Source organism: Phyllobates terribilis, unplaced genomic scaffold (genome assembly GCF_046119375.1).
Source record: "Phyllobates terribilis strain yellow unplaced genomic scaffold, ASM4611937v1 Scaffold_9__5_contigs__length_417890890, whole genome shotgun sequence".
NCBI lineage: Eukaryota > Metazoa > Chordata > Amphibia > Anura > Dendrobatidae > Phyllobates > Phyllobates terribilis.
Window position 1 is genome coordinate 371,943,714 of NW_027362769.1, and position 24,816 is coordinate 371,968,529.

The 24,816-nt window shown below is 48.8% G+C and overlaps 2 protein-coding genes across 3 annotated transcripts in view; one reads left to right on the plus strand and one right to left on the minus strand.

Moving 5' to 3' along the window:
- LOC141162310 (uncharacterized) overlaps nt 1-2,459 on the minus strand; it is a 67,777-nt gene extending 65,318 nt beyond the window's left edge. Inside the window, exon 1 of the mRNA XM_073648287.1 lies at nt 1,193-2,459. The gene's annotated coding sequence lies outside the window, so the exon portion shown is untranslated. The remainder of the gene's footprint in view (nt 1-1,192) is intronic.
- A 4,291-nt stretch (nt 2,460-6,750) lies between these two features.
- The window catches only part of LOC141162316 (E3 ubiquitin-protein ligase TRIM32-like), a 65,443-nt gene continuing 47,377 nt past the window's right edge, over nt 6,751-24,816 (plus strand). The window contains exon 1 of one of the 2 annotated variants that reach the window (XM_073648299.1): nt 6,751-6,850. The gene's annotated coding sequence lies outside the window, so the exon portion shown is untranslated. Of the gene's footprint in view, nt 6,851-14,044; nt 14,148-24,816 lie in introns of those variants that run through there. The other variant, XM_073648300.1, reaches the window with a different exon arrangement.

Here is a 24,816-nt window from a genome sequence, read left to right on the forward strand (position 1 = left end):
CTCCTGTCTCTCTCTCTTACCTCCTGTCTCTCTATCACCTCCTGTCTCTCTCTCACCTCCTGTCTCTCTCTCTTCCCTCCTGTCTCTCTCTTCCCTCCTGTCTCTCTATCACCTCCTGTCTCTCTATCACCTCCTGTCTTTCTCTCTTACCTCCTTCTCTCTATCACCTCCTGTCTCTCTCTCACCTCCTGTCTCTCTGTCACCTCCTGTCTCTCTATCACCTCCTGTCTCTCTTGCCTCCTGTCTCTCTCTTTCCTCCTGTCTCTCTCTCACCTCCTGTCTCTCTCTCACCTCCTGTCTCTCTCTCTTACCTCCTGTCTCTCTCTCTTACCTCCTGTCTCTCTCTCTTCCCTGTCTCTCTCTTTCCTCCTGTCTCTCTCTCACTTCCAGTCTCTCTCTCGCCTCCTGTCTCTCTCTTGCCGACTGTCTCTCTCTCTTCCCTGTCTCTCTCTATTCCTTCCTGTCTCTCTCTCACCTCCTGTCTCTCTCGCCTCCTTTCTCTCTCTCGCCTCCTGTCTCTCTCTATTCCTTCCTGTCTCTCTCGCCTCCTGTCTCTCTCTCGCCTCCTGTCTCTCTTGCCTCCTGTCTCTCTCTCACCTCCTGTCTCTCTCTCGCCTCCTGTCTCTCTCTTGCCTCCTGTCTCTCTCTCACCTCCTGTCTCTCTCGCCTCCTGTCTCTCTCTCACCTCCTGTCTCTCTCGCCTCCTGTCTCTCTCTCGCCTCCTGTCTCTCTCTCGCCTCCTGTCTCTCTCTCACCTCCTGTCTCTCTCTCGCCTCCTGTCTCTCTCTCGCCTCCTGTCTCTCTCTCGCCTCCTATCTCTCTCTTCCCTCCTGTGTCTCTCTTCCTTCCTGTCTCTCTCTCACTTCCAGTCTCTCTCTTACCTCCTGTTTCTCTCTCTCTTCCCTCCTGTCTCTCTCTCTCTCTTACCTCCTGTCTCTCTATCACCTCCTGTCTCTCTCTCTTACCTCCTCTCTCTCGTTGTGGCAGCGTCTAGATTGGAGTTGATTTCTTGAGGGGGAGGAGTAATTTCATTCTATCATGACGTCACCGGAAGGGGCGGGGCCTTCTCACCCCAATGGACACTATTCCACCTTGAAGCTGGGTTGAGCCTGGAATGTATGGGCTCCTGTCAGGTATATATGTAGCGTCGGCGTCCCTGCCTCCTGCTAGGCAGGGACGCTGTTCCCCTCACCTCTCCGCTCCGTGCCCGGCGTCTTCCTCCCGCTCTGCTGGCAGCGCACGCTGCTTCCCGGCCACGGTGCTTAGGTCTCTCTCTCACCTCCTGTCTCTCTCTCACCTCCTGTCTCTCTCTTCCCTCTTGTCTCTCTCTCTTACCTCCTGTCTCTCTCTCTTACCTCCTGTCTCTCTCTCTTCCCTGTCTCTCTCTCACTTCCAGTCTCTCTCTCGCCTCCTGTCTCTCTCTTGCCGACTGTCTCTCTCTCTTCCCTGTCTCTCTCTATTCCTTCCTGTCTCTCTCTCACCTCCTGTCTCTCTCGCCTCCTTTCTCTCTCTCGCCTCCTGTCTCTCTCTATTCCTTCCTGTCTCTCTCGCCTCCTGTCTCTCTCTCGCCTCCTGTCTCTCTTGCCTCCTGTCTCTCTCTCACCTCCTGTCTCTCTCGCCTCCTGTCTCTCTCTCGCCTCCTGTCTCTCGCCTCCTATCTCTCTCTTCCCTCCTGTGTCTCTCTTCCTTCCTGTCTCTCTCTCTTACCTCCTGTTTCTCTCTCTCTTCCCTCCTGTCTCTCTATCACCTCCTGTCTCTCTATCACCTCCTGTCTCTCTCTCTTACCTCCTCTCTCTCGTTGTGGCAGCGTCTAGATTGGAGTTGATTTCTTGAGGGGGAGGAGTAATTTCATTCTATCATGACGTCACCGGAAGGGGCGGGGCCTTCTCACCCCAGTGGACACTATTCCAACTTGAAGCTGGGTTGAGCTTGGAATGTATGGGCTCCTGTCAGGTATATATTATTGAAGGCAGGAGAATGTATGGGCTCCTGTCAGGTATATATTATTGGAGGCAGCAGAATGTATGGGCTCCTGTCAGGTATATATTATTGGAGGCGGCAGAATGTATGGGCTCCTGTCAGGTATATATTATTGGAGGCAGGAGAATGTATGGGCTTCTGTCAGGTATATATTATTGGAGGCAGGAGAATGTATGGGCTCCTGTCAGGTATATATTATTGGAGGCAGGAGAATGTATGGGCTCCTGTCAGGTATATATTATTGGAGTCAGCAGAATGTATGGTCTCCTGTCAGGTATATATTAATGGAGGCAGGAGAATGTATGGGCTCCTGTCAGGTATATATTATTGGAGGCAGGAGAATGTATGGGCTCCTGTCAGGTATACATTATTGGAGGCAGGAGAATGTATGGGCTCCTGTCAGGTATATATTACAGGAGGCAGCAGAATATATGGGCTCCTGTCAGGTATATATTATTGGAGACAGGAGAATCTATGGGCTCCTGTCCGGTATATATTATTGGAGGCAGGAGAATGTATGGGCTCCTGTCAAGTATATATTATTGGAGGCAGGAGAATGTATGGGCTCCTGTCAGGTATATATTATTGGAGGCAGGAGAATGTATGGGCTCCTGTCAGGTATATATTATTGGAGGCAGCAGAATGTATGGGCTCCTGTCAGGTATATATTATTGAAGGCAGGAGAATGTATGGGCTCCTGTCAGCTATATATTATTGAAGGCAGGAGAATGTATGGGCTCCTCTCAGGTATATATTATTGAAGGCAGGAGAATGTATGGGCTCCTGTCAGGTATATATTATTGGAGGCAGGAGAATGTATGGGCTCCTGTCAGGTATATATTATTGAAGGCAGGAGAATGTATGGGCTCCTGTCAGGTATATATTATTGGAGGCAGGAGAATGTATGGGCTCCTGTCAGGTATATATTATTGGAGGCAGGAGAATGTATGGGCTCCTGTCAGGTATATATTATTGGAGGCAGCAGAATGTATGGGCTCCTGTCAGGTATATATTATTGAAGGCAGGAGAATGTATGGGCTCCTGTCAGGTATATATTATTGGAGGCAGGAGAATGTATGGACTCCTGTCAGGTATATATTATTGGAGGCAGCAGAATCTATGGGCTCCTGTCCGGTATATATTAATGGAGGCAGGAGAATGTATGGGCTCCTGTCAGGTATATATTATTGGAGACAGGAGAATCTATGGGCTCCTCTCCGGTATATATTATTGGAGGCAGCAGAATCTATGGGCTCCTGTCAGGTATATATTATTGAAGGCAGGAGAATGTATGTGCTCCTGTCAGGTATATATTATTGGAGGCAGCAGAATCTATGGGCTCCTGTCCGGTATATATTATTGGAGGCAGGAGAATGTATGGGCTCCTGTCAGGTATATATTACAGGAGGCAGCAGAATATATGGGCTCCTGTCAGGTATATATTATTGGAGACAGGAGAATCTATGGGCTCCTGTCCGGTATATATTATTGGAGGCAGGAGAATGTATGGGCTCCTGTCAAGTATATATTATTGGAGGCAGGAGAATGTATGGGCTCCTGTCAGGTATATATTATTGGAGGCAGGAGAATGTATGGGCTCCTGTCAGGTATATATTATTGGAGGCAGCAGAATGTATGGGCTCCTGTCAGGTATATATTATTGAAGGCAGGAGAATGTATGGGCTCCTGTCAGCTATATATTATTGAAGGCAGGAGAATGTATGGGCTCCTCTCAGGTATATATTATTGAAGGCAGGAGAATGTATGGGCTCCTGTCAGGTATATATTATTGGAGGCAGGAGAATGTATGGGCTCCTGTCAGGTATATATTATTGAAGGCAGGAGAATGTATGGGCTCCTGTCAGGTATATATTATTGGAGGCAGGAGAATGTATGGGCTCCTGTCAGGTATATATTATTGGAGGCAGGAGAATGTATGGGCTCCTGTCAGGTATATATTATTGGAGGCAGCAGAATGTATGGGCTCCTGTCAGGTATATATTATTGAAGGCAGGAGAATGTATGGGCTCCTGTCAGGTATATATTATTGGAGGCAGGAGAATGTATGGACTCCTGTCAGGTATATATTATTGGAGGCAGCAGAATCTATGGGCTCCTGTCCGGTATATATTAATGGAGGCAGGAGAATGTATGGGCTCCTGTCAGGTATATATTATTGGAGACAGGAGAATCTATGGGCTCCTGTCCGGTATATATTATTGGAGGCAGCAGAATCTATGGGCTCCTGTCAGGTATATATTATTGAAGGCAGGAGAATGTATGTGCTCCTGTCAGGTATATATTATTGGAGGCAGCAGAATCTATGGGCTCCTGTCCGGTATATATTATTGGAGGCAGGCAAATGTATGGGCTCCTGTCAGGTATATATTATTGGAGGCAGCAGAATCTATGGGCTCCTGTCAGGTATATATTATTGGAGGCAGGAGAATGTATGGACTCCTGTCAGGTATATATTATTGGAGGCAGGAGAATGTATGGGCTCCTGTCAGGTATATATTATTGGACGCAGCAGAATCTATGGGCTCCTGTCAGGTATATATTATTGGAGGCAGCAGAATCTATGAGCTCCTGTCAGGTATATATTATTGGAGGCAGGAGAATCTATGGGCTCCTGTCAGGTTTATATTATTGTAGACAGGAGAATGTATGGGCTCCTGTGAGGTATATATTATCGGAGGCTGCAGAATGTATGGGCTCCTGTCAGGTATATATTATTGGAGGCAGCAGAATCTATGGGCTCCTGTCAGGTATATATTATTGGAGGCTGGAAAATCTATGGGCTCCTGTCAGGTATATATTATTGGAGGCAGCAGAATCTATGGGCTCCTGTCAGGTATATATTATTGGAGGCAGGAGAATGTATGGGCTTCTGTCACATATATATTATTAGAGGCAGGAGAATGTATGGGCTCCTGTCAGGTATATATTATTGGAGATAGGAGAATCTATGGGCTCCTGTCAGGTATATATTACTGGAGGCAGGAGAATGTATGGACTCCTGTCAGGTATATATTATTGGAGGCAGCAGAATGTATGGGCTCCTGTCAGGTATATATTATTGGAGGCAGCAGAATCTATGGGCTCCTGTCAGGTATATATTATTGGAGGCAGCAGAATCTATGTTCTCCTGTTAGGTATATATTATTGGAGGCAGGAGAATGTATGGGCTCCTGTCAGGTATATATTACAGGAGGCAGGAGAATGTATGGGCTCCTGTCAGGTTTTTATTATTGGAGGCAGGAGAATGTATGTGCTCCTGTCAGGTATATATTATTGGAGGCAGCAGAATGTATGGGCTCCTGTCAGGTATATATTATTGGAGGCAGGAAAATCTATGGGCTCCTGTCAGGTATATATTAATGGAGGCAGGAGAATGTATGAGCTCCTGTCAGGTATATATTATTGGAGGCAGGAGAATATATGAGCTCCTGTCAGGTATATATTATTGGAGGCAGCAGAATGTATGGGCTCCTGTCAGGTATATATTAATGGAGGCAGGAGAATCTATGAGCTCCTGTCAGGTATATATTATTGGAGGCAGCAGAATCTATGGGCTCCTGTCAGGTTTTTATTATTGGAAGCAGGAGAATGTATGGGCTCCTGTCGGGTATATATTATTGGAGACAGGAGAATGTATGGGCTCCTGTCAGGTATACATTATTGGAGACAGGGGAATGTATGGGCTCCTGTGAGGTATATATTACTGGAGGCAGGAGAATCTATGGGCTCCTATCAGGTATAATTGGAGGCAGCAGAAACTATGGGCTCCTGTCAGGTATATATTATTGGAGGCAGCAGAATGTATAGGCTCCTGTCAGGTATATATTATTGGAGGCAGCAGAATCTATGGGCTCCTGTCAGGTATATATTATTGGAGGCAGCAGAAACTATGGGCTCCTGTCAGGTATATATTTTTGGAGGCAGGAGAATGTATGGTCTCCTGTCAGGTTTTTATTATTGGAGACAGGAGAATGTATGGGCACCTGTCAGGTATATATTATTGGAGGCAGCAGAATCTATGGGCTCCTGTCAGGTATATATGTAGCGTCGGCGTCCCTGCCTCCTGCTAGGCAGGGACGCTGTTCCCCTCACCTCTCCGCTCCGTGCCCGGCGTCTTCCTCCCGCTCTGCTGGCAGCGCACGCTGCTTCCCGGCCACGGTGCTTAGGTCTCTCTCTCACCTCCTGTCTCTCTCTCACCTCCTGTCTCTCTCTTCCCTCCTGTCTCTCTCTCTTACCTCCTGTCTCTCTCTCTTCCCTGTCTCTCTCTTTCCTCCTGTCTCTCTCTCACTTCCAGTCTCTCTCTCGCCTCCTGTCTCTCTCTTGCCGACTGTCTCTCTCTCTTCCCTGTCTCTCTCTATTCCTTCCTGTCTCTCTCACCTCCTGTCTCTCTCGCCTCCTTTCTCTCTCTCGCCTCCTGTCTCTCTCTATTCCTTCTTGTCTCTCTCGCCTCCTGTCTCTCTCTCGCCTCCTGTCTCTCTTGCCTCCTGTCTGTCTCTCACCTCCTGTCTCTCTCGCCTCCTGTCTCTCTCTCGCCTCCTGTCTCTCGCCTCCTATCTCTCTCTTCCCTCCTGTGTCTCTCTTCCTTCCTGTCTCTCTCTCACTTCCAGTCTCTCTCTCTTACCTCCTGTTTCTCTCTCTCTTCCCTCCTGTCTCTCTATCACCTCCTGTCTCTCTCTCTTACCTCCTCTCTCTCGTTGTGGCAGCGTCTAGATTGGAGTTGATTTCTTGAGGGGGAGGAGTAATTTCATTCTATCATGACGTCACCGGAAGGGGCGGGGCCTTCTCACCCCAATGGACACTATTCCACCTTGAAGCTGGGTTGAGCCTGGAATGTATGGACTCCTGTCAGGTATATATTATTGAAGGCAGGAGAATCTATGGGCTCCTGTCAGCTATATATTATTGAAGGCAGGAGAATGTATGGGCTCCTGTCAGGTATATATTATTGAAGGCAGGAGAATGTATGGACTCCTGTCAGGTATATATTATTGGAGGCAGCAGAATGTATGGGCTCCTGTCAGGTATATATTATTGGAGGCAGGAGAATGTATGGGCTCCTGTCAGGTATATATTATTGGAGGCAGCAGAATGTATGGGCTCCTGTCAGGTATATATTATTGAAGGCAGGAGAATGTATGGGCTCCTGTCAGGTATATATTATTGGAGGCAGGAGAATGTATGGACTCCTGTCAGGTATATATTATTGGAGGCAGCAGAATGTATGGGCTCCTGTAAGGTATATATTAATGGAGGCAGGAGAATGTATGGGCTCCTGTCAGGTATATATTATTGGAGACAGGAGAATCTATGGGCTCCTGTCAGGTATATATTATTGGAGGCTGCAGAATCTATGGTCTCCTGTCAGGTATATATTAATGGAGGCAGGAGAATGTATGGGCTCCTGTCAGGTATATATTATTGGAGACAGGAGAATCTATGGGCTCCTGTCCGGTATATATTATTGGAGGCAGCAGAATCTATGGGCTCCTGTCAGGTATATATTATTGAAGACAGGAGAATGTATGTGCTCCTGTCAGGTATATATTATTGGAGGCAACAGAATCTATGGGCTCCTGTCCGGTATATATTATTGGAGGCAGGCAAATGTATGGGCTCCTGTCAGGTATATATTATTGGAGGCAGCAGAATCTATGGGCTCCTGTCAGGTATATATTATTGGAGGCAGCAGAATCTATGAGCTCCTGTCAGGTATATATTATTGGAGGCAGGAGAATCTATGGGCTCCTGTCAGGTTTATATTATTGTAGACAGGAGAATGTATGGGCTCCTGTGAGGTATATATTATCGGAGGCTGCAGAATGTATGGGCTCCTGTCAGGTATATATTATTGGAGGCAGCAGAATCTATGGGCTCCTGTCAGGTATATATTATTGGAGGCTGGAAAATCTATGGGCTCCTGTCAGGTATATATTATTTAAGGCAGCAGAATCTATGGGCTCCTGTCAGGTATATATTATTGGAGGCAGGAGAATGTATGGGCTTCTGTCACGTATATATTATTAGAGGCAGGAGAATGTATGGGCTCCTGTCAGGTATATATTATTGGAGATAGGAGAATCTATGGGCTCCTGTCAGGTATATATTACTGGAGGCAGGAGAATGTATGGACTCCTGTCAGGTATATATTATTGGAGGCAGCAGAATGTATGGACTCCTGTCAGGTATATATTATTGGAGGCAGCAGAATCTATGGGCTCCTGTCAGGTATATATTATTGGAGGCAGCAGAATCTATGTTCTCCTGTTAGGTATATATTATTGGAGGCAGGAGAATGTATGGGCTCCTGTCAGGTATATATTGCAGGAGGCAGGAGAATGTATGGGCTCCTGTCAGGTTTTTATTATTGGAGGCAGGAGAATGTATGTGCTCCTGTCAGGTATATATTATTGGAGGCAGCAGAATGTATGGGCTCCTGTCAGGTATATATTATTGGAGGCAGGAGAATCTATGGGCTCCTGTCAGGTATATATTAATGGAGGCAGGAGAATGTATGAGCTCCTGTCAGGTATATATTATTGGAGGCAGGAGAATATATGAGCTCCTGTCAGGTATATATTATTGGAGGCAGCAGAATGTATGGGCTCCTGTCAGGTATATATTAATGGAGGCAGGAGAACCTATGAGCTCCTGTCAGGTATATATTATTGGAGGCAGCAGAATCTATGGGCTCCTGTCAGGTTTTTATTATTGGAAGCAGGAGAATGTATGGGCTCCTGTCGGGTATATATTATTGGAGACAGGAGAATGTATGGGCTCCTGTCAGGTATACATTATTGGAGACAGGGGAATGTATGGGCTCCTGTGAGGTATATATTACTGGAGGCAGGAGAATCTATGGGCTCCTATCAGGTATAATTGGAGGCAGCAGAAACTATGGGCTCCTGTCAGGTATATATTATTGGAGGCAGCAGAATGTATAGGCTCCTGTCAGGTATATATTATTGGAGGCAGCAGAATCTATGGGCTCCTGTCAGGTATATATTATTGGAGGCAGCAGAAACTATGGGCTCCTGTCAGGTATATATTTTTGGAGGCAGGAGAATGTATGGTCTCCTGTCAGGTTTTTATTATTGGAGACAGGAGAATGTATGGGCACCTGTCAGGTATATATTATTGGAGGCAGCAGAATCTATGGGCTCCTTTCAGGTATATATGTAGCGTCGGCGTCCCTGCCTCCTGCTAGGCAGGGACGCTGTTCCCCTCACCTCTCCGCTCCGTGCCCGGCGTCTTCCTCCCGCTCTGCTGGCAGCGCACGCTGCTTCCCGGCCACGGTGCTTAGGTCTCTCTCTCACCTCCTGTCTCTCTCTCACCTCCTGTCTCTCTCTTCCCTCTTGTCTCTCTCTCTTACCTCCTGTCTCTCTCTCTTACCTCCTGTCTCTCTCTCTTCCCTGTCTCTCTCTTTCCTCCTGTCTCTCTCTCACTTCCAGTCTCTCTCTCGCCTCCTGTCTCTCTCTTGCCGACTGTCTCTCTCTCTTCCCTGTCTCTCTCTATTCCTTCCTGTCTCTCTCTCACCTCCTGTCTCTCTCGCCTCCTTTCTCTCTCTCGCCTCCTGTCTCTCTCTATTCCTTCCTGTCTCTCTCGCCTCCTGTCTCTCTCTCGCCTCCTGTCTCTCTTGCCTCCTGTCTCTCTCTCACCTCCTGTCTCTCTCGCCTCCTGTCTCTCTCTCGCCTCCTGTCTCTCGCCTCCTATCTCTCTCTTCCCTCCTGTGTCTCTCTTCCTTCCTGTCTCTCTCTCACTTCCAGTCTCTCTTACCTCCTGTTTCTCTCTCTCTTCCCTCCTGTCTCTCTATCACCTCCTGTCTCTCTATCACCTCCTGTCTCTCTCTCTTACCTCCTCTCTCTCGTTGTGGCAGCGTCTAGATTGGAGTTGATTTCTTGAGGGGGAGGAGTAATTTCATTCTATCATGACGTCACCGGAAGGGGCGGGGCCTTCTCACCCCAGTGGACACTATTCCAACTTGAAGCTGGGTTGAGCTTGGAATGTATGGGCTCCTGTCAGGTATATATTATTGAAGGCAGGAGAATGTATGGGCTCCTGTCAGGTATATATTATTGGAGGCAGCAGAATGTATGGACTCCTGTCAGGTATATATTATTGAAGGCAGGAGAATGTATGGGCTCCTGTCAGGTATATATTATTGGAGGCAGCAGAATGTATGGGCTCCTGTCAGGTATATATTATTGGAGGCGGCAGAATGTATGGGCTCCTGTCAGGTATATATTATTGGAGGCAGGAGAATGTATGGGCTCCTGTCAGGTATATATTATTGGAGGCAGGAGAATGTATGGGCTCCTGTCAGGTATATATTATTGGAGGCAGGAGAATGTATGGGCTCCTGTCAGGTATATATTATTGGAGTCAGCAGAATGTATGGTCTCCTGTCAGGTATATATTAATGGAGGCAGGAGAATGTATGGGCTCCTGTCAGGTATATATTATTGGAGGCAGGAGAATGTATGGGCTCCTGTCAGGTATACATTATTGGAGGCAGGAGAATGTATGGGCTCCTGTCAGGTATATATTACAGGAGGCAGCAGAATATATGGGCTCCTGTCAGGTATATATTATTGGAGACAGGAGAATCTATGGGCTCCTGTCCGGTATATATTATTGGAGGCAGGAGAATGTATGGGCTCCTGTCAGGTATATATTATTGGAGGCAGGAGAATGTATGGGCTCCTGTCAGGTATATATTATTGGAGGCAGGAGAATGTATGGGCTCCTGTCAGGTATATATTATTGGAGGCAGCAGAATGTATGGGCTCCTGTCAGGTATATATTATTGAAGGCAGGAGAATGTATGGGCTCCTGTCAGCTATATATTATTGAAGGCAGGAGAATGTATGGGCTCCTCTCAGGTATATATTATTGAAGGCAGGAGAATGTATTGGCTCCTGTCAGGTATATATTATTGGAGGCAGGAGAATGTATGGGCTCCTGTCAGGTATATATTATTGAAGGCAGGAGAATGTATGGGCTCCTGTCAGGTATATATTATTGGAGGCAGGAGAATGTATGGGCTCCTGTCAGGTATATATTATTGGAGGCAGGAGAATGTATGGGCTCCTGTCAGGTATATATTATTGGAGGCAGCAGAATGTATGGGCTCCTGTCAGGTATATATTATTGAAGGCAGGAGAATGTATGGGCTCCTGTCAGGTATATATTATTGGAGGCAGGAGAATGTATGGACTCCTGTCAGGTATATATTATTGGAGGCAGCAGAATCTATGGGCTCCTGTCCGGTATATATTAATGGAGGCAGGAGAATGTATGGGCTCCTGTCAGGTATATATTATTGGAGACAGGAGAATCTATGGGCTCCTGTCAGGTATATATTATTGGAGGCTGCAGAATCTATGGTCTCCTGTCAGGTATATATTAATGGAGGCAGGAGAATGTATGGGCTCCTGTCAGGTATATATTATTGGAGACAGGAGAATCTATGGGCTCCTGTCCGGTATATATTATTGGAGGCAGCAGAATCTATGGGCTCCTGTCAGGTATATATTATTGAAGGCAGGAGAATGTATGTGCTCCTGTCAGGTATATATTATTGGAGGCAGCAGAATCTATGGGCTCCTGTCCGGTATATATTATTGGAGGCAGGCAAATGTATGGGCTCCTGTCAGGTATATATTATTGGAGGCAGCAGAATCTATGGGCTCCTGTCAGGTATATATTATTGGAGGCAGGAGAATGTATGGACTCCTGTCAGGTATATATTATTGGAGGCAGGAGAATGTATGGGCTCCTGTCAGGTATATATTATTGGACGCAGCAGAATCTATGGGCTCCTGTCAGGTATATATTATTGGAGGCAGCAGAATCTATGAGCTCCTGTCAGGTATATATTATTGGAGGCAGGAGAATCTATGGGCTCCTGTCAGGTTTATATTATTGTAGACAGGAGAATGTATGGGCTCCTGTGAGGTATATATTATCGGAGGCTGCAGAATGTATGGGCTCCTGTCAGGTATATATTATTGGAGGCAGCAGAATCTATGGGCTCCTGTCAGGTATATATTATTGGAGGCTGGAAAATCTATGGGCTCCTGTCAGGTATATATTATTGGAGGCAGCAGAATCTATGGGCTCCTGTCAGGTATATATTATTGGAGGCAGGAGAATGTATGGGCTTCTGTCACGTATATATTATTAGAGGCAGGAGAATGTATGGGCTCCTGTCAGGTATATATTATTGGAGATAGGAGAATCTATGGGCTCCTGTCAGGTATATATTACTGGAGGCAGGAGAATGTATGGACTCCTGTCAGGTATATATTATTGGAGGCAGCAGAATGTATGGGCTCCTGTCAGGTATATATTATTGGAGGCAGCAGAATCTATGGGCTCCTGTCAGGTATATATTATTGGAGGCAGCAGAATCTATGTTCTCCTGTTAGGTATATATTATTGGAGGCAGGAGAATGTATGGGCTCCTGTCAGGTATATATTACAGGAGGCAGGAGAATGTATGGGCTCCTGTCAGGTTTTTATTATTGGAGGCAGGAGAATGTATGTGCTCCTGTCAGGTATATATTATTGGAGGCAGCAGAATGTATGGGCTCCTGTCAGGTATATATTATTCGAGGCAGGAGAATTTATGGGCTCCTGTCAGGTATATATTAATGGAGGCAGGAGAATGTATGAGCTCCTGTCAGGTATATATTATTGGAGGCAGGAGAATATATGAGCTCCTGTCAGGTATATATTATTGGAGGCAGCAGAATGTATGGGCTCCTGTCAGGTATATATTAATGGAGGCAGGAGAATCTATGAGCTCCTGTCAGGTATATATTATTGGAGGCAGCAGAATCTATGGGCTCCTGTCAGGTTTTTATTATTGGAAGCAGGAGAATGTATGGGCTCCTGTCGGGTATATATTATTGGAGACAGGAGAATGTATGGGCTCCTGTCAGGTATACATTATTGGAGACAGGGGAATGTATGGGCTCCTGTGAGGTATATATTACTGGAGGCAGGAGAATCTATGGGCTCCTATCAGGTATAATTGGAGGCAGCAGAAACTATGGGCTCCTGTCAGGTATATATTATTGGAGGCAGCAGAATGTATAGGCTCCTGTCAGGTATATATTATTGGAGGCAGCAGAATCTATGGGCTCCTGTCAGGTATATATTATTGGAGGCAGCAGAAACTATGGGCTCCTGTCAGGTATATATTTTTGGAGGCAGGAGAATGTATGGTCTCCTGTCAGGTTTTTATTATTGGAGACAGGAGAATGTATGGGCACCTGTCAGGTATATATTATTGGAGGCAGCAGAATCTATGGGCTCCTGTCAGGTATATATGTAGCGTCGGCGTCCCTGCCTCCTGCTAGGCAGGGACGCTGTTCCCCTCACCTCTCCGCTCCGTGCCCGGCGTCTTCCTCCCGCTCTGCTGGCAGCGCACGCTGCTTCCCGGCCACGGTGCTTAGGTCTCTCTCTCACCTCCTGTCTCTCTCTCACCTCCTGTCTCTCTCTTCCCTCCTGTCTCTCTCTCTTACCTCCTGTCTCTCTCTCTTCCCTGTCTCTCTCTTTCCTCCTGTCTCTCTCTCACTTCCAGTCTCTCTCTCGCCTCCTGTCTCTCTCTTGCCGACTGTCTCTCTCTCTTCCCTGTCTCTCTCTATTCCTTCCTGTCTCTCTCTCACCTCCTGTCTCTCTCGCCTCCTTTCTCTCTCTCGCCTCCTGTCTCTCTCTATTCCTTCCTGTCTCTCTCGCCTCCTGTCTCTCTCTCGCCTCCTGTCTCTCTCTCACCTCCTGTCTCTCTCGCCTCCTGTCTCTCTCTCGCCTCCTGTCTCTCGCCTCCTATCTCTCTCTTCCCTCCTGTGTCTCTCTTCCTTCCTGTCTCTCTCTCACTTCCAGTCTCTCTCTCTTACCTCCTGTTTCTCTCTCTCTTCCCTCCTGTCTCTCTATCACCTCCTGTCTCTCTATCACCTCCTGTCTCTCTCTCTTACCTCCTCTCTCTCGTTGTGGCAGCGTCTAGATTGGAGTTGATTTCTTGAGGGGGAGGAGTAATTTCATTCTATCATGACGTCACCGGAAGGGGCGGGGCCTTCTCACCCCAGTGGACACTATTCCAACTTGAAGCTGGGTTGAGCTTGGAATGTATGGGCTCCTGTCAGGTATATATTATTGAAGGCAGGAGAATGTATGGGCTCCTGTCAGGTATATATTATTGAAGGCAGGAGAATGTATGGGCTCCTGTCAGGTATATATTATTGGAGGCAGCAGAATGTATGGGCTCCTGTCAGGTATATATTATTGGAGGCGGCAGAATGTATGGGCTCCTGTCAGGTATATATTATTGGAGGCAGGAGAATGTATGGGCTCCTGTCTGGTATATATTATTGGAGGCAGGAGAATGTATGGGCTCCTGTCAGGTATATATTATTGGAGGCAGGAGAATGTATGGGCTCCTGTCAGGTATAAATTATTGGAGTCAGCAGAATGTATGGTCTCCTGTCAGGTATATATTATTGGAGACAGGAGAATCTATGGGCTCCTGTCCGGTATATATTATTGGAGGCAGGAGAATGTATGGGCTCCTGTCAGGTATATATTATTGGAGGCAGGAGAATGTATGGGCTCCTGTCAGGTATATATTATTGGAGGCAGGAGAATGTATGGGCTCCTGTCAGGTATATATTATTGGAGGCAGCAGAATGTATGGGCTCCTGTCAGGTATATATTATTGAAGGCAGGAGAATGTATGGGCTCCTGTCAGCTATATATTATTGAAGGCAGGAGAATGTATGGGCTCCTCTCAGGTATATATTATTGAAGGCAGGAGAATGTATGGGCTCCTGTCAGGTATATATTATTGGAGGCAGGAGAATGTATGGGCTCCTGTCAGGTATATATTATTGAAGGCAGGAGAATGTATGGGCTCCTGTCAGGTATATATTATTGGAGGCAGGAGAATGTATGGGCTCCTGTCAGGTATATATTATTGGAGGCAGCAGAATGTATGGGCTCCTGTCAGGTATATATTATTGAAGGCAGGAGAATGTATGGGCTCCTGTCAGGTATATATTATTGAAGGCAGGAGAATGTATGGGCTCCTGTCAGGTATATATTATTGGAGGCAGCAGAATGTATGGGCTCCTGTCAGGTATATATTATTGGAGGCGGCAGAATGTATGGGCTCCTGTCAGGTATATATTATTGGAGGCAGGAGAATGTATGGGCTCCTGTCAGGTATATATTATTGGAGGCAGGAGAATGTATGGGCTCCTGTCAGGTATATATTATTGGAGGCAGGAGAATGTATGGGCTCCTGTCAGGTATATATTATTGGAGTCAGCAGAATGTATGGTCTCCTGTCAGGTATATATTAATGGAGGCAGGAGAATGTATGGGCTCCTGTCAGGTATATATTATTGGAGGCAGGAGAATGTATGGGCTCCTGTCAGGTATACATTATTGGAGGCAGGAGAATGTATGGGCTCCTGTCAGGTATATATTACAGGAGGCAGCAGAATATATGGGCTCCTGTCAGGTATATATTATTGGAGACAGGAGAATCTATGGGCTCCTGTCCGGTATATATTATTGGAGGCAGGAGAATGTATGGGCTCCTGTCAGGTATATATTATTGGAGGCAGGAGAATGTATGGGCTCCTGTCAGGTATATATTATTGGAGGCAGGAGAATGTATGGGCTCCTGTCAGGTATATATTATTGGAGGCAGCAGAATGTATGGTCTCCTGTCAGGTATATATTATTGGAGACAGGAGAATCTATGGGCTCCTGTCAGGTATATATTATTGGAGTCAGCAGAATGTATGGTCTCCTGTCAGGTATATATTAATGGAGGCAGGAGAATGTATGGGCTCCTGTCAGGTATATATTATTGGAGGCAGGAGAATGTATGGGCTCCTGTCAGGTATACATTATTGGAGGCAGGAGAATGTATGGGCTCCTGTCAGGTATATATTACAGGAGGCAGCAGAATATATGGGCTCCTGTCAGGTATATATTATTGGAGACAGGAGAATCTATGGGCTCCTGTCAGGTATATATTACAGGAGGCAGCAGAATATATGGGCTCCTGTCAGGTATATATTATTGGAGACAGGAGAATGTATGGGCTCCTGTCCGGTATATATTATTGGAGGCAGCAGAATCTATGGGCTCCTGTCAGGTATATATTATTGAAGGCAGGAGAATGTATGTGCTCCTGTCAGGTATATATTATTGGAGGCAGCAGAATCTATGGGCTCCTGTCCGGTATATATTATTGGAGGCAGGAGAATGTATGGGCTCCTGTCATTTATACATTATTGGAGGCAGGAGAATGTAGGGGCTCCTGTCAGGTATATATTACAGGAGGCAGCAGAATGTATGGGCTCCTATCAGGTATATATTATTGGAGACAGGAGAATCTATGGGCTCCTGTCCGGTATATATTATTGAAGGCAGGAGAATGTATGTGCTCCTGTCAGGTATATATTATTGGAGGCAGCAGAATCTATGGGCTCCTGTCCGGTATATATTATTGGAGGCAGGCAAATGTATGGGCTCCTGTCAGGTATATATTATTGGAGACAGCAGAATCTATGGGCTCCTGTCAGGTATATATTATTGGAGGCAGGAGAATGTATGGACTCCTGTCAGGTATATATTATTGGAGGCAGGAGAATGTATGGGCTCCTGTCAGGTATATATTATTGGATGCAGCAGAATCTATGGGCTCCTGTCAGGTATATATTATTGGAGGCAGCAGAATCTATGAGCTCCTGTCAGGTATATATTATTGGAGGCAGGAGAATCTATGGGCTCCTGTCAGGTTTATATTATTGTAGACAGGAGAATGTATGGGCTCCTGTGAGGTATATATTATCGGAGGCTGCAGAATGTATGGGCTCCTGTCAGGTATATATTATTGGAGGCAGCAGAATCTATGGGCTCCTGTCAGGTATATATTATTGGAGGCAGGAAAATCTATGGGCTCCTGTCAGGTATATATTATTTGAGGCAGCAGAATCTATGGGCTCCTGTCAGGTATATATTATTGGAGGCAGGAGAATGTATGGGCTTCTGTCACGTATATATTATTAGAGGCAGGAGAATCTATGTGCTCCTGTCAGGTATATATTATTGGAGATAGGAGAATCTATGGGCTCCTGTCAGGTATATATTACTGGAGGCAGGAGAATGTATGTACTCCTGTCAGGTATATATTATTGGAGGCAGCAGAATGTATGGGCTCCTGTCAGGTATATATTATTGGAGGCAGCAGAATGTATGGGCTCCTGTCAGGTATATATTATTGGAGGCAGCAGAATCTATGTTCTCCTGTTAGGTATATATTATTGGAGGCAGGAGAATGTATGGGCTCCTGTCAGGTATATATTACAGGAGGCAGGAGAATGTATGGGCTCCTGTCAGGTTTTTATTATTGGAGGCAGGAGAATGTATGTGCTCCTGTCAGGTATATATTATTGGAGGCAGCAGAATGTATGGGCTCCTGTCAGGTATATATTATTGGAGGCAGGAGAATCTATGGGCTCCTGTCAGGTATATATTAATGGAGGCAGGAGAATGTATGAGCTCCTGTCAGGTATATATTATTGGAGGCAGGAGAATATATGAGCTCCTGTCAGGTATATATTATTGGAGGCAGCAGAATGTATGGGCTCCTGTCAGGTATATATTAATGGAGGCAGGAGAATCTATGAGCTCCTGTCAGGTATATATTATTGGAGGCAGGAGAATATATGGGCTCCTGTCAGGTATATATTATTGGAGGCATCAAAATCTATGGGCTCCTGTCAGGTTTTTATTATTGGAAGCAGGAGAATGTATGGGCTCCTGTCGGGTATATATTATTGGAGACAGGAGAATGTATGGGCTCCTGTCAGGTATATATTATTGGAGACAGGGGAATGTATGGGCTCCTGTGAGGTATATATTACTGGAGGCAGGAGAATCTATGGGCTCCTATCAGGTATAATTGGAGGCAGCAGAAACTATGGGCTCCTGTCAGGTATATATTATTGGAGGCAGCAGAATGTATGGGCTCCTGTCAGGTATATATTATTGTAGGCAGCAGAATCTATGGGCTCCTGTCAGGTATATATTATTGGAGGCAGCAGAAACTATGGGCTCCTGTCAGGTATATATTTTTGGAGGTAGGAGAATGTATGGTCTCCTGTCAGGTTTTTATTATTGGAGACAGGAGAATGTATGGGCACCTGTCAGGTATATATTATTGGAGGCAGCAGAATCTATGGGCTCCTGTCAGGTATGTATGTAGCGTCGGCGTCCCTGCCTCCTGCTAGGCAGGGACGCTGTTCCCCTCACCTCTCCGCTCCGTGCCCGGCGTCTTCCTCCCGCTCTGCTGGCAGCGCACGCTGCTTCCCGGCCACGGTGCTTAGGGCGCGCGCGCTCCCCCTCTCTTAAAGGGGCCGCGCGCACCGTCCTAAGGATTCCCCGGCCAATGGCCGGAGGACTTCACCATATATAAGGCACCTCCTCCAAAATTGAGGTGCCCGAGCAATGTTGTAGCACAGTTCATCACTCTGCTTCAGCCCTAAGGTTCCGTTTCCAGTTACCTGCCAGTTACCTGCCACTTTCCTGTCTGATACCTGCCTGTCTCGTGTCTACCTCCTACTATTCCTGCGGTCCGACAGTCTGCCTACCAGCCCTGCCAGTCTGTCTATGGATCCGTCTGCCCGCTCACCTGGGAGCGCACATCTGCTACCTGCCTGCTAGCCTACCTGGAGGCTCCGCCGTCACGTGCTGGGACCACCTGCCTGTCCAGAGACTCTTGCCCGCTCACCTGGGAGCGCTCATCTGCTCCCTGCCTGTTAGCCGACCTGGAGCCCCTGCCGTCACGTTCTGTGACCACCTGCCCGTCCAGAGACTCTTGCCCGCTCAACTGGGAGCGCTCACCTGCCTGCTAGCCTACCTGGAGGCTCTGCCGTCACGTGCTGTGACCACCTGCCTGTCCAGAGACTCTTGCTCGCTCACCTGGGAGCGTCCACCTGCTGCCAGCCTGCTAGCCTACCTGGAGGCTCTGCCGTCACTTGCCGTGACCACCCGCCTGTCAAGAGACTGTCCCGGTCACTTGCTGTGACTCCCTGCCCGTTTACCCAGAGACTGTCCCGGTCACTTGCCGTGACCACCTGCCCGTTTACCCAGAGACTGTCCCGGTCACTTGCCGTGACCACCTGCCCGATTACCCATAGACTGTCCCTGTCACTTGCTGTGACTACCTGCCCGTCTTCCCTGGGCGCCACCCGCTTCCTTACAAGGGCCGCCCCCCTTGTATAGTTGCTCAGAGGTTCCGCCTCCCAGACCCGTTACAGTTTGCTCGGGCCATGGAACCCGGTGGCACCCAAGCTCCCTCGCTCTCGGACCTATGTCATGAACTGTCCCGTCAGAGGTCCCAACAGGAGTCCATCCTGGGTCACCTGCGGAATGTCAACTCTCGCCTGGACACTCTGACTGCTCCACCAGCAACCACCGCTAGTGTCATGACTCGCAACCCGGCAGCGCCGCTGCCCACCAATACCATGGTATCCTGCCCCGGACCCCGGCTTTCTGCACCTCCTCGCTTCGGAGGCGACCCCGCTCAAGCTCGGGGCTTCATAAACCAGTGCACCCTGCACTTTGAACTCCTGTCCCACCAGGTTATCTCCGACCGGGCCAAAGTTGCCTTCATCATGTCCCATCTCACGGGGGAGGCACTGGCTTGGCTAAATCCTCTATGGGAGAGAGGAGACCTCCTGGTGTCCGACCTGCCAGCCACGGCTTTCCGGAAAGTCTTCGACGAACCCGGACGGAAGACCTCATCCGCATCGTCTCTGCTACGCCTCCGTCAAGGAGATCTCACCGTGGGCCAATATGCCATACGGTTCCGTACCCTTGCTTCGGAGCTGGCCTGGGATAACGACGCTCTGGTGCCTGTCTTCTGGGAGGGTCTGTCCGGCCGTATTAAAGATGAAGTCGCCGGTCGGGACATTCCTACCACTCTCGACGACTTAATAACACTTGCCACCCGGATTGACATCCGGTTCCAGGAGCGCGCCAAAGAGGTCACCCGTGAGAGGAGGTTTCCACGTCTAGCCCCTACTTTCCAGAAACCCGTCACTCCCTCCGTTACTCCCCAGGCACACTCACCTGAGCCTATGCAGGTCGACCAGACCAAGATGGTCAAAACCCGTCAAGACTCACGCCGTGCCGAGGGGAGCTGCTTCTACTGTGGCAGTAAGGAGCACCGGATCCGTTCCTGCCCTGAGAGATCGGGAAACGCCTGTGTCTAGGGTCGCTCAGAGAGGTCACCCTAGACAAAAGTAAACCCTCTCCATCCCTGATGCTGTCAGTCTCTATCACCTGCGGAGAGAACCGCTATTTCGAACTGGCTCAACTTGACTCAGGAGCTGCTGGTAATCTCATCTCTCAATCCCTGGTAGAGAGGTACCGCATTCCCACCAAACCTCTGGCCGTACCTTTATCTGTCGCCGCCATGGATGGGGGCCTCTTACCACATCCCATCCAACTCATCACCGAATCCATAACTCTGCAGGTGGGAATGCTGCATTCTGAGAGCATCTCCTTTCATGTTCTGCCTGGACTCTCTCACGCACTCTTGCTGGGTCTACCTTGGCTCCAGAAACATGCACCCGTGCTTGACTGGCAGACCGGAGAAGTCCTTCGCTGGGGACAGGACTGCCATAAGACTTGTCTAGTTCCCGTTCATCCTGCTCGTCCTTCTCCTACCCCAGTCAATCTACCCGGTCTACCGGTTCCCTATTGGTCTTATGCGGATGTCTTCAATAAAAAAGAAGCAGAGACATTACCCCCTCATAGACCATATGACTGTCCAATCGACCTGATACCCGGCTCTACTTCTCCCCGTGGGCGTATCTACCCTTTGTCCGCAGCAGAGACCCGGTCCATGTCTGAATATATTGAGGAGAATCTTGCCCGGGGATTTATCCGGAAATCTACCTCCCCGGCGGGAGCAGGCTTCTTCTTCGTCAAAAAGAAGGACGGCTCACTTCGTCCATGTATAGATTATAGAGGCCTTAACCAGATTACAGTGAAGAATAAATACCCCCTCCCGCTCATTCCTGAATTATTTGACCGCCTGAGGGGGGCTAGAATCTTCACCAAACTGGATCTCCGTGGGGCGTATAACCTGGTCCGTATCCGTCAGGGGGATGAGTGGAAGACGGCATTCAACACCCGGGACGGCCACTATGAGTACATTGTAATGCCCTTCGGTCTCTGTAACGCTCCTGCCGTCTTTCAAGAGTTGGTCAATGACATCTTCCGTGACCTTCTCTACTCCTACGTGGTGGTGTACCTGGACGACATCTTGGTCTTCTCTCCGAACCTTCCTACTCACCGGAGGGATGTTCGTCAGGTCCTGCTCAGGCTCAGGCAGAACCACCTCTACGCTAAATTTGAGAAGTGCATCTTTGAGCAGACCTCTCTTCCATTTCTGGGCTACATAATCTCTCAGACCGGCCTACAAATGGATCCTGAGAAACTGTCTGCCATCCAGAAGTGGCCCCAACCAGAGGGGTTGAAGGCTATTCAGCGGTTCCTGGGCTTCGCCAACTATTACCGCCTCTTCATACCGCACTTCTCTTCCCGGACTGCCCCTATCTCTGCGCTCACCCGTAAGGGTACTAGTCCCAGAAGATGGCCGCCCGAAGCTGAGGAGGCCTTTCTTTCCTTAAAACAAGCCTTCTCCTCCGCCCCGGTGCTGCATCGTCCGGACGGTAACAAACAATTCTTCCTAGAGGTTGTCGCTTCCTCCTCCGGAGCCGGGGCGGTACTTACCCAAAAGTCATCTTCCGGAAGAATGGTAACCTGTGGTTTTTTCTCCAAACTCTTCTCCTCTTCTGAACGCAATTATTCCATTGGAGACCGAGAATTGTTAGCCATTAAGCTGGCACTGGAGGAGTGGCGTTACCTGCTCGAGGGGGCTCTTCACCCGGTAATAATTTACACGGACCACAAGAACTTGGCTTACCTTCAGAGCACCCAGAGACTTAACCCGCGCCAAGCTCGGTGGTCCTTGTTTTTTGCCCGCTTTGATTTTGTTCTTCATTTTCGCCCGGCAGACAAAAACATCAAAGCTGACGCCTTGTCCCGATCCTTCCTGGTATCTGATCTAGAGGAGGAACCTAAGCACATTATTGATCCCGCCAGAGTAATGCAAGTGGCTCCCGTGAGTCTAAATCGTCTCCCTCCCGGTAAGACGTTCGTAACAGTACCTGATCGGAAGAAGGTCCTACACTGGGGTCACTCGTCTAAGCTAGCTGGCCACACCGGTCAGAAAAAGACCCTCCAGCTCATTACCCGGCATTACTGGTGGCCTACCCTGCACAAGGATGTAATAGACTTTTTTTCTGCCTGTGTGTCCTGCGCCCGCAACAAAGTTCCGAGACACCTGCCAGTCGGTCGCCTTCTTCCTCTTCCAGTACCTGCTGCCCCGTGGCAGCATATTGCTATGGACTTTATAACGGATCTTCCTGTCTCTGCCGGTTGTACGGTCATTTGGGTGGTCGCTGATCGCTTTTCCAAGATGGCGCACTTCATTCCCCTGCCGGGTCTCCCGTCTGCACCCGAACTGGCTAAACACTTTATCCGCCACATCTTCCGTCTCCATGGCCTGCCCCTCCACATCGTGTCAGATCGTGGGGTTCAGTTCACCTCACGCTTCTGGAGAGCCACATGTAAGTTGCTTGACGTCGCTCTGGACTTCTCCTCCACTTACCATCCACAGTCCAATGGTTAAGTGGAGCGGATCAATCAGAACCTGACCAGTTACCTCCGGCACTTCGTTAATGCCCACCATTCGGACTGGGTGGATCTTCTACCATGGGCCGAGTTCTCTTACAATAATCACGAGAGCGAATCTTCCTCCAAATCCCCGTTTTTTTGTAGTCTTCGGTCAGCATCCTCGGATCCCATTTCCCGTCTCCACCTCGGTGGACAATCCGGCTGCGGAATCTCTCGTTAGCGAATTCTCCTCCATTTGGGAGAGCACCCGATCCGCACTCCTTCAGTCGTCCGAGCGGATGAAGAAACACGCTGACAAGAAACGCCTGGATCCTCCACAATTCCATCCTGGAGATAAAGTCTGGCTCTCGTCCAAATATGTCCGGCTCAAGATTCCTTCCTACAAGTTAGGGCCTTGGTTCATCGGCCCACTGGAAGTTATCAAACAGATCAACCCGGTGGCCTATAAATTGAAACTCCCGGCCAATCTACGGATCCCTAACTCCTTCCATGTATCTCTCCTCAAACCCGTGGTACTTAACTCTCTTTCCAAGTCTACAGGTACTCCTCCTGCTCCGGTTTCCGCTGAGAACGAGTTTGAGGTAGAGAACATTCTGGCCACCAAAAGGGTAAGAGGAAAGACCTTTTTTCTAGTAGATTGGAAGGGGTTTGGTCCTGAGGAGAGAACGTGGGAGCCCCGGGAGAACATCCATGCCCCTCTCATCCTTGATAAATTTCTGTCTGGCTTAAAAAAGGGGGGGCCTAAAGACGGGGGTACTGTAGCGTCGGCGTCCCTGCCTCCTGCTAGGCAGGGACGCTGTTCCCCTCACCTCTCCGCTCCGTGCCCGGCGTCTTCCTCCCGCTCTGCTGGCAGCGCACGCTGCTTCCCGGCCACGGTGCTTAGGGCGTGCGCACGCGCGCTCCCCCTCTCTTAAAGGGGCCGCGCGCACCGTCCTAAGGAGTCCCCGGCCAATGGCCGGAGGACTTCACCATATATAAGGCACCTCCTCCAAAATGGAGGTGCCCGAGCAATGTTGTAGCACAGTTCATCACTCTGCTTCAGCCCTCAGGTTCCGTTTCCAGTTACCTGCCATTTTCCTGTCTGATACCTGCCTGTCTCGTGTCTACCTGCTACTATTCCTGCGGTCCGACAGTCTGCCTACCAGCCCTGCCAGTCTGTCTATGGATCCGTCTGCCCGCTCACCTGGGAGCGCACATCTGCTACCTGCCTGCTAGCCTACCTGGAGGCTCCGCCGTCACGTGCTGTGACCACCTGCCTGTCCAGAGACTCTTGCCCGCTCACCTGGGAGCGCTCATCTGCTACCTGCCTGTTAGCCTACCTGGAGGCCCTGCCGTCACGTGCTGTGACCAACTGCCCGTCCAGAGACTCTTGCCCGCTCACCTGGGAGCGCTCACCTGCCTGCTAGCCTACCTGGAGGCTCTGCCGTCACGTGCTGTGACCACCTGCCAGTCCAGAGACTCTTGCTCGCTCACCTGGGAGCGTCCGCCTGCTACCAACCTGCTAGCCTACCGGGAGGCTCTGCCGTCACTTGCCGTGACCACCCGCCTGTCAAGAGACTGTCCCGGTCACTTGCTGTGACTCCCTGCCCGTTTACCCAGAGACTGTCCCGGTCACTTGCCGTGACCACCTGCCCGTTTACCCAGAGACTGTCCCGGTCACTTGCCGTGACCACCTACCCGTTTACCCAGAGACTGTCCCGGTCACTTGCCGTGACCACCTGCCCGTTTACCCATAGACTGTCCCTGTCACTTGCTGTGACTACCTGCCCGTCTTCCCTGGGCGCCACCCGCTTCCTTACAAGGGCCGCCCCCCTTGTATAGTTGCTCAGAGGTTCCGCCTCCCAGACCCGTTACAATATATTATTGGAGGCAGCAGAATGTATGGGCTCCTGTCAGGTTTTTATTACTGGAGGCAGTAGAATGTATGGGCTCCTGTCAGGTATATATTATTGGAGGCAGCAGAATCTATGGGCTCCTGTAAGGTATATATTATTGGAGGCAGCAGAATCTATGGGCTCCTGTCAGGTA